General features: G+C 38.1%; 1 protein-coding gene across 1 annotated transcript in view; it reads left to right on the top strand.

The window, feature by feature from the left end:
• SLC39A10 (solute carrier family 39 member 10) overlaps positions 206–10,591 on the top strand; it is a 110,846-nt gene continuing 100,460 nt past the window's right edge. Inside the window, exon 1 of the mRNA XM_005676287.3 lies at positions 206–429. The gene's annotated coding sequence lies outside the window, so the exon portion shown is untranslated. The remainder of the gene's footprint in view (positions 430–10,591) is intronic.

Below are 10,591 nucleotides of genomic sequence, written 5' to 3'. Positions count from 1 at the left end.
CTACCTGAGTGAGTCCTAAGGGGAAGATGAGCTCATGAATGCATATACAGATCATTACAAAGCTGAATTAAAATATATTAAATATGGAAGTCGGATATGAACCCCTAAGGGCTATACAACGTAAAAAGGATGGTTGAAGAACAACCTGAAGCTTTAAAAGCGAGGAACCTAGATCCTCCCTGGCTGGGAAAACAGTTACTACTCACTCTTAAAGGAAACACATATAAAGCTTGGGATTTGAAAGCCCTAGCACTCCAACTGATCTAAATGAATGTAAATTTGGGGGGAGGGCCTTCCCTTATCCTTCCTTTTGTGGTCTCCACAGCCTCTGGACCCGACAGGACCCTATAACTCTTATTAACTGAATTGGATGGAGCTAAAATAAAGACATAAACATCCTAAATCATCCACTGAAATCTTCTTAAAAGGGTAAGTTTCATTTATTTTCCAATTTTAAAAAAATTATATACTTACTTAGCAAAGTATATGAATAAGCTAAAATGTTGACTATTTGTTTTAGTATTTTATTTTTGGGTGACACTGTCTTGAGCATGCCCACCCCGCCACCCCACATGCACCAGAAGTGTCACATTCAAGGAGCATGCTGTGCTAGGAAACTTTGACGTATTATGAATTGCCATCACTAGGGGACTCAATGGGAACCAAAAGTTTAAAGACTTGAAAATAGAATGAAGTGGCCGCCAATCAAAGTGAAGAAATATATAAATTCATACAAAAGAATAGGAAAAAATGTGAATTAAAGTTAAGACAATGCTGAGACTATGGAAAGCATTAAAAATTTAGGAATAGAAAGGAGATTTATGTGCCAAGACAGATTAAAGAACCATAATGTGGAAAAAGGTTTTTTATTTTTAAATTTTTTATGCAAGAGATAGTTGAAGATTCTCAGAAATAATCCAAAATGATTGGGACCCCCCAAAAAATGAACTAATATTCATTAGCTCAACTATATAAATAATGAACTAATATAGACATTTTTTTAAAGTATATTTGATTTACAATGTTGGTTGATTTCTGCTGTACAGCAGAGTGACTCAGTTATACATACATATATATTATTTTTTCATATTCTTTTCCATTATTGTTTATCACAAGATATTGAATACAGTTTCCTGTGCTATACAGTAGGACCTGTTTTTTATCCATTCTCTAACCCCAAAGTCCCACTCCACCCTCCTACACTCCCTCCCTCTTGGCAACCACAAGTTTGTTCTCTATGGATATCGTTTTTGACAGGTAATGACTATTCTAAAAGTTGTAGAGAACCACAAAAGTAAACACTGAGAGTAAGCATTTTGGAATAATGAAGAAAACATTTACACTGCATAGATATACATTATTAAAATTTCAGGAATATCTGCTTACTGTTTTAACGAACATGAAAAAATCAGGAAGACAAAACCTGGAAAGAAAGAAATACTGATTTGTTTCTTATACTGTCAGAAATGGACCTAACCAGACATGTTTTTAGTTAATGGCGATTAAATGATTGTTTAAGAGTGGGTTTAGGGTCACAAGCAAATTTATCCTAGAGAATCCTGAAGCAAAAACTCAGCAATCACAAATTCTGAAGGAAAACCTGGATGATTCTACCTGAAAGACAAATGAGCCTCCAATGTTGAAGGAAGTCCTTTTATTCTTTGATATAATTTCAAATTCTTATTTACTCTACATTCAGCAAACTGAGAATCCTACCAGTAAAAAGTAAATAACAAAGCACATCACCTTGGAATTCTGCATGTCTTTAACTGAAAAGAATCATTAGCAATACTGCAACTAAAGACCCAGGTACAATTCTTTCAGTAACAAATTCTGACTTAATTTGAAAGTAAATAAACTAATTTCAGACTGTAAGTTTCAGACGGGATAAGGCACTAAGAATTTCAATCTTGTTCAGTGCTTTTCTTCCACAGAGACAAATTAAAATGAAATGGGGGAGAAAAGTCCCGGAAAGAAAAAGTATTTAGTAGATTTTTTAGTTCTTTGGTGTAAAGAACTGTTCATCAGAGTGGAATTTTACTGATCATTGGATTCTAGTCCGCTCATTTAGGTTCCATCTTGTATAAGCAGAACATCCCATATTTGTATGTTCTTTTCTTTGAAGTGATTCCACGTTTAGGGTCAGTTATTCTTTGAAAGGCTTTGTGCTTGCTTGTTATTCCTGGTATAACAAAAATGTTAGCCAGTGTACCTTTAAAGCTTAAAAGAGCAGCAAATGTAATTCAATATGTGAGCTTTAAAGTTCTTTTTGTTATCTTACTTGGCATTTAACCATCCATTTTACTAGCTTCACTTTTTACTTAAATGAGTAAATTTTATTTTTTATGCAGTTATTTGAATCCATAATAACAATTTTGTAGATGCTTACACGTGTATGTGTGTGTGCGTGTGTAACAGAGAAAATCAACATCTATCTCATGTGTACCTATTTAGAAGTATTCACCTAACACTGACGTATTATTCTACGTCACAGTAAAGATGAGTCATCAGCCTTTACCCTCAAGGAGATTACCATCGATTTTAGCTGATTTAACTTACTAATTAAGTTTTGCACGTATTGAGTAAGGCACCTCTCCTGAGAGGTCAGGAAATAAAAGGATTTTGAAGTCTGATGGACCTGGGCTTGAACCTCAGCTATGCACACTTAGGACGTTTGTTTACTGAAGGCTGAGATTTCCACTTATAAAATGAGGATGCTCATTTTTAGCTTACAGAGGTGTCAAGAATGCTGTGTAATAATAATGCATATAAAACATCTGTCACCATAGATGTGCTTAGTCACCAAGTCCTGTGCAACTCTTTGTGACCCCATGAACCACCAGGCTCCTCTGTTCATGGGATTCCTCAGGCAAGAATACTGGAGAGGGTTGCCATTTCCTCCTCCAGGGGATCTTCCCCATCCAGGAATCTAACCCAAATCTCCTTCCTGCATTGGTAGGTGGATTCTTTACCACTGAGCCACCTGGGAATCCCATCACCATAGATAAGCCCTACATTTTTAGTCTCCCCCATCTCCATATGTTATTTAAATGTTCAATTTGATCATTGTCCGTAATTTCCTCCATTAATTCTGGTCCAGGATTTTTAAATAATTTCATAAATGCAGCCAGGTTGTAACTGGCTGTACTTTGGGTAGTGAATGAGGCTGCAATCCAGTTGTTTCTAATTCAAAGACCATATTGGAATGCAAGAGCCTGAAGCTCAAGAGCCCCACCACAACCCTCACACATCATCACCCCAGTCACAGCCTCCACTGTTAGAAACGGCCTGCCAGGGTCGGGAGTGCCCCCAGGGAGAAGAACAGGAGAAAAAGATTGTGTTTCTAAAAGTCCTGAGGAAATGTGGCTAAGGAGATATGGATTTGTTTTCCCAGTATTCTATTTAGAAAAAAAGAGTGGGAGGGGAGACCTGGGGGGCACTTAAATTATATCAATATAGTTTGACTAGAAAAAAATATTGGGGCTTCTCACCCTTCTGGCCCCAACATACCAGATCCATTGTGTAGCTTTTCACAGAGAACACAAAGAGAAGTCTTTTCATTCCTGGACAGCTCTCCCTCCTTTCCCATTTTATTTAATTCTATTGAACCATAAGGAAAGTAAACTTAAGGCCAAACTTTGTGTATCTGAAACCCAGATAGTTGACTTCTTTTTTGTCCTCCCGGTCACTCTTTGTGACGGTCTCTCTCAAAAGAGAATCGGGATACTTGCTATAATGATTGAGAAGACAGAAAGGTGTCCCTAATCAAGAAATCCTGAAACTTAAAGTCCTCCAACCCTACTAGTCTAGGGGGAAGACTTTGTCATTCTTTAATTTTCCTATTTCTACATCCGCCTGCAATGTGGGAGACCTGGGTTCGATCCTTGGGTTGGGAAGATCCCTGAAGAAGGGCATGGCAACCCGCTCCAGTATTCTTGCCTGGAGAATCCCCATGCACAGAGGGGCCTGGTGGGCTATAGTCCATGGGGTCGCAAAGAGTCAGACATGACTGAGAGACTAAGCACAGCACACAGCAGGAAAGAACTATGAAGTCCTGGGGCAGTGAGGGGTAGCTGTAGAAAGATGCAGTGAGAATCACTGTGGTTGTTAAGTCCAGATACTTTTGGGCTTCCCTGGTGGCTCAGATGGTAAAGAACCTGCCTGCAATGCAGGAGATCTAGGTTCAGTCCCTTGGTGGGGAAGATCCCCTGGAGAAGGAAAGGGAAACCCAAGAATACTCAGTATTCTTGCCTGGAAAATCCCATGGACAGAGGAGCTTGATGGACTATAGTCCATGGGGTGGCAAAGAGTTGTATATGACGGAGCCACTGACACACACACACGATGATTCGGGGAATGTTAAAAAAAAAAAATTCCATGGATGGAGGAGCCTCGTAGGCTATAGTGCATAGGGTCACAAAGAGTTGGACACGACTGAGTGACTTCAGTTTCAGTTTCAAAAAGGAAAACCTTGGGTGAAAGGAAATTTTTATATATTTTTCAAAATGAGACTGTCTCTCACTTTTGTTGAACCTGTTGGTATTTTGGTGGAGAATTTCTAGCTTGTTTTTCCTTTCTGCATTGTGAATTTTCTTTAAATTTCATTTAAGAAAATTCAAATGCAAATAACATACATAAAGTGTACAAATCTTAAGTCTATAACTCAGTGAATTTTTATACATTGCTGTATCTGTATACTTCAAGCAGAACAGGACCTTAGGATATTTTCATCACTCATGGAAGGCTCCCTGAGTCACTGCCCAATCAATAACCCTTCCATGATAAATATTCTTTGAACTACTTCTAAATTTTGCCTGATTTTGAATTTCCTAGGAATTAAAGCACAACTGTACTTTCTTGGTATATGGTTATTTTGAGCAAAATTAAGTCAACGAGGTTCATACATATTGTTTTATGTATCAATAATTGTTCTTTTGCTTTATAGTATTCCATTGTGTGAATATACAATTTATCCTTCCCTGCTGATGAATATTTATGCTGTTTCCATTATTTGGCTGTTTATAGTAAAGTTGCCTTGAGCATCTCCACTTTGTATTCTTAATTTTCTCCAGGCCCCTTCTCTGTAGGATAGTGTTGAGTAGAATTGTGGAGAGGATTTACAGGCACCAGTTATGCTTGTTCTGGGTTTATTCTTTGGGTTACCCTGGAATCAGAATTCAAATTAAAAGGAAAAAAAAAAATAGGGAGGGAGGGAGAAAGAAAGAAAGAAAAGGAGGAAGGAAGGAAATGTGTAGGCATGTCAGTATAAAACTTAAACTCATAATTCCCACTTTATAGAGGTATTTGATCATCTTAATTTGCAGTGGCTAAATAAGTAATGCTTACATGATTACAGACATCTTTACCTCACTCTTGGAAATAATCCATGCCCTCTGGAAATGATTTAAAGAGCTTTGATATATCCCTTTAAGATGTGATAAAGTCGTAGTGTCAAGCGCAATTTCCAGAGCCAGGTTCACTAGGAAGGTTAGTTGACTTTGAGTATTTTTCCTAAAAGTTTTTTGTATTTTTTTTAACTTCAAGAAAAGTCCAAACATTTAAACAAACAAAATGCCAGGGAGACTGCGAAAAACAGTGAAATGTAGTCACTGTTTTATGAAGCTTTATTGCTGACTTTTTATCTTTTGATTCCTTATTCTACTTCCCCCCAGATTTTTCGACTTTCGTTGTTGCTTAATCTTGCTTCCTCAAATGTGAAAAGTCATCAGATATTCAACTTGGTTCCTTTGAGCCCTAGAATCTACTACATTAATAAGTTATCTAAACAATTACCTAAATACCATCCCTTTTTAAATTTTATATATAGGTCATCTTAGAATCTGGTCAGTTAAAATAATCAGTGCATGGTAATTAGCAAGTTAATTTTCAACAGTTTTTTCTTATTACAGAGAGCTTCCTATCATTAAGGATAGTTCTTAATTGTGTCTTCATTTTGGAAATGTTGGCTTATTTTTAATCGTATTATTGTTCAGTTGTGAGGAAATATACATATCCTATGTAACATCATTGCTGAGTGTTTGAAATAATATTATAGTCATTTTCAATGAAGTTCATGCCAAATGAAGCTTGAGAGTTTTCATGAGAAATCGAATTATATTAAGCCATAGAACCTCTTAAGAGAACCGCTTGGTACTGTAGAATAAATTGCAAATGATATGAAAACAGTGACAAATGGCTGTGCAAACATGACGAGCCAAATTCTGGACACCAACTCTTTAATTAAAAAGAGCTAATCTAAAAAAACAAAGAAGACAAAAGCGCAACAACAAGAAAAACTTGTTAATCTTAGGGTTTAGCAATCATGGGTAAAAATTTAAAATGTGCTTAGAATTTGCCTATGACATTGGCCATCAGCATGTAGGGCTGGATGAGTGAAACTTTGAGTGTTTTGCCTCTCCTTTGGAAACAGTTTTATTTAAAGACAGAATGGAAAGTATATAGGCCAAAGTTAAGAGAAAAGTATTTGGGTGAAAGGCAATGGACATAGAACTGCATTAGATAAATATGTAAAAAGCTTGGCAAATTTTGCATTGCTCGGAAGGACATTTTTGAGTCTCCTGTGTCTTCTTTAAAAGCCACATTTGCAGAACTCTTTCCCTCAGAACTCTTTCCATCTGGGAAAGAGTTCTCTCTCTAATTGACACAGCAAGGCCAGCTTTCAGGCTTCCCTTTGTATTAAGCCGTCAGGATATAGTCCTTTGTTAGTTCTGTAGTTCTGGATCCAAAAAGGCTGAAGTGATAAAAATATAAATTGTGATTCTATTTTAAAAAACACTTTGGCGGGAGAGCTGGTTTTAAATTCCTGTGATAGTTTTCAGCTTGTTCAAGGTTCCCATTCAACATTTACAATTGACTCAGTGTTAAGGAGGAAAAACCTGTTGATACAGCTCCTTTAAGAGCTATGGTTTCAAAACCACCATGCAGATAGCACACATTCCTGTGGTGGGAGGCTGAAGGCAAAACGGAAGCCTTCCCGGTTCATTCAAAGAAGGAGAAAGAAATTGAACTTACCTCCCAACAGGTGAAGTTAAGCATGCCCTGTAAGTGGATTGATTTATTCTTTACAGTGAAGTTTTGTTCACAGATGCTTTGGGAGTATGCTTTCCCACCCAATATCCTTCTATTCTGCTCCCGCACTCGACAGCCCCCAGCTCACTGCTGGCAAGATATTTATTCCTTCTTCAGAGATGCCTTTCTCCTGCCTTAATGATAGTACTTTTTTCTCTTTCTATTTAGCTCAGAAGGAGAATTTTTTTTTCCCTTTTCCTTCTGTTTTTGGTGGCTTGTCTGATACATTGCATTCTTTCTCTCTCTCTTTTTTTTGCTTTTTTGTTACTATGCTCAGTGCACATCTTACGAACAAATGAATTCAGTATCAAAATAATACAAAATAAATGCATTCTCTAAAATAATAATGGGTTTGATCCCTGAGTTGGAAAGATCCCCTGGAGAAGGGGAATGGCTACCCGCTCCAGTATTCTTGCCTGAAGAATTCCATGGACAGAGGAGCCTGGTGGGCTACTGTCCATGGGGCTGCAAAGAGACAGACATGACTGAGCGGCTAACACTTAAAATAATAAAGGGATAATATAACTGTTCTCAGTGATTATATTCTTTGAGCATTTAAAGTTTTGAAAGTGCTGAGAAATTTCTTAAAAAAATAAAAGCTGGAAAGCTTCTAACAGAAACTCATTTTGTGAAGCTTTTTATTTTTCTTCTTATGACTTGTTTATAAAAAAACCTACTGTTTCAGAAATACGCATGTTTTAGCATAGTGGAGGTTCAATAGATTAAGGCTTTGACTGATTTTTCATTTGCAATTACTCTGTACATTTATCTATGGAGTGACTTTTATATATTTGAGCAGAAGTAGATAAAAATGTTAGACAATGCAACAACTTAAAAAAATAATAAAAGAATAATATAAGAGTTGCTGACGGACTTTCCTGCTAATCCAGTGGTTAAGATTCAGTGCTCCCAACGCAGGGGGCGCAGGTTCCATCTCTGGTCAAGGAACTAAGAAAGAAAGGAATAGTGCTCAGTCTTGTCTGACTCCGCAATCCCATGGACTGTAGCCTGCCTGGCTCCTCTACTCATGGAATTTTCCAGGCAAGAATACTGGAGCGGGTTGCCATTTCCTACTCGAGAGGATCTTCCCAACACAGGGACTGAACCATTGTCTCTCTTGCGTCTCCCACACTGGCAGGCAGATTCTTTACCACTGGTCACCTGGGAAACCCCAGGGCACTAAAATCCCACATAAGAAAAGAAAGAAAACAAGAGTTGCTGATATTATTCTTTGAAAGTCATGTCCTAGTATTGCTATTTAAAATTTTTAAACTCTTGTGAAGCTCCGTAGCAAAGTTGAGACCAGAGGTGTGTGGTAACCCCTTCTGAATTACTCCCCCTCCCTGTGTTTGCTCCCCAGTCTCAGTGGTTCTTAATATTCAAAGACAGGCTCCTGAGCTGCTCACAGTGTCCAGCTGGAGCCACGGGCTCATCTGACTCATCCACACCTTTATCTTCTGAGATCGTTCATTTTAGGAACAGTGACATCAGTTTTCCAGGAGGCTGGCTGACTAGGATTACCACCAAAGGAATGAAATGAAAGGACTTGGAATAGTACTTGATTCATAGTAGGAGCTTGATAAGCATTTGTTGGATAAAAGTTTTCAACTTTCTTTTTTATGCCAGTTATATTTCTAACCAGATCATGAGGGAGTGAGTTTTCTTTTTTGTTTGTATTGAAGTTATAAGACTCGCTTAAAAAATACAGTGACTTGACACTGTTCAAATTAAGTAAATAAGTTTTATTCTAGCATTCCAAGCCCTCCAAACCTTCCTCGCTTTATTTTCATCTTATCCTTAAAATTTTGCTTCAGGGAGATGGGGAAGGAAAGTTGCTGAGCTGGTGGTACTCCAAAATACTGCCCACTTAAATGAGAGTAGAGTTGCATATCGAACTTGGTCGCACACACAGTGTTGTTGACCGGGATGGTTCAACTGCTCAAAATAAAATTTAAGTAACTACCAAAAATCGACATTAAAAAACTTCTGCCTTAGAACAATTTAAGCCTTAGACAAACCGTGATAATTCACTATCCCCTCTCTAGCACCTTGGCAGGATCCAGTCACCTTTTGACAGCTTCCACCTGATCTCAGTTACTTACGTTGTTGCCAGCAGTAGCAGTATAACTGGCAAAATTAGAACGTTGACAACTAGAACATGCATGCCCTCTGGGAAATGCTGATAGTACTTAATGAATGGTCATTCCCTTGGAAAAAGACAAAGTTGTTTAGAGCAGAGCTTTTTGAACTTGCCAGAGTGAGCCAGAAGCACTGGAGGTATCTTCACAATTCGAATTCTGATTCTGTAAATCCAGGGTGGGGCTGGAATTCTGCATTTGTAAGGAGTCACTGGTAATGAGACCTGTCCTGGTCCACATTACTGTTACCCGGGCAGTTTCTTAAAACTGCAGATGACTGGGTTCCTCTTCCATTCTTATACTCCTATCCCCTTCCTAACCCCTGGTGAATTGACCGGAGTTATGGTCTTAGCATAAGGGTTTTTTTACTTTTTAAGCTCCCAAGTGGTGCTAGTATCCAGCCAAGCTAGTATACCTCTAGATCTTGTTTTTAATCAGTTTCCACTTGACAATCCATTCACTGACATGCCTCAGCTGCCTGACCCCTGTACATATTTGATTTTCTGCATCAAATAGCCCACCCTTTCTTGTAGGAATCACATGGGTTTTTCAAAACCCCTTTGCAAATATTACTGCATTTATCAGATTTATAAAATGTTTTAAAAAATTCTTCTTGCAGTCTCCTTGCTCTAAGTCTCATATAACTAAATTTGTAACTCCTAAGGCAATGACTGCTTTCTGCCTTATAATTATATGGGTGTTTATCTACCTCCCTAGTTGATAAGCTACCTAAAGGCAGACATTGTCTCACCGCTTTTATCTTTCCCTGTGGTTTCCCAAGCAGGACTCCTCTATCTACCCCCATCCCCACACAGTGCCCTGAACACACATGTCTTCACTCAACAAATATTCATGAGCTGATGTGCCAAGCAGCCCGGGCTTTGGTGAGACAAGCAAAAGACGATGCATTCCTCCCTGCTCCTAGAACTTCACAGCCAAATGAGGAAGACAGATATACACAAGTAATTTGCAAAAACTGACATAAGAGTTCGACTGAGACTTGAGGGAATCTGAACTTTTCCAGATTAGAAAGAATGTCTTTTGGAGGAAGTGATTAAGGCCTGACACACGTCCAGGTAGAGGTGGGGAACAAGAGTAAATAACATTTCAGAGAGAGAAAACTAGCATTTGTATGATTTTTTAAAATAAATTACACTTTTTTCAACTGAAAAATCTTACTACCCCTATCCTCTGCCCACTCAAGTCCCCAGAGAGGTGCCAACTATTATTAGCGTCCAGTGAATCTTTTCAGAGTCTTCTCCTTAAGCATGTTCAAACAAGTGTACATTAAGCACTGAGTTTTCACCTCTGAACCGTGCTTTTTCCCCTTTCACAGTCTTTTTCTGTATTTCTTATTTCGGTAC

Source organism: Capra hircus, chromosome 2, assembly GCF_001704415.2.
Source record: "Capra hircus breed San Clemente chromosome 2, ASM170441v1, whole genome shotgun sequence".
Classification (NCBI taxonomy): domain Eukaryota; kingdom Metazoa; phylum Chordata; class Mammalia; order Artiodactyla; family Bovidae; genus Capra; species Capra hircus.
This window is presented reverse-complemented; position numbering and strand designations above follow the sequence as displayed.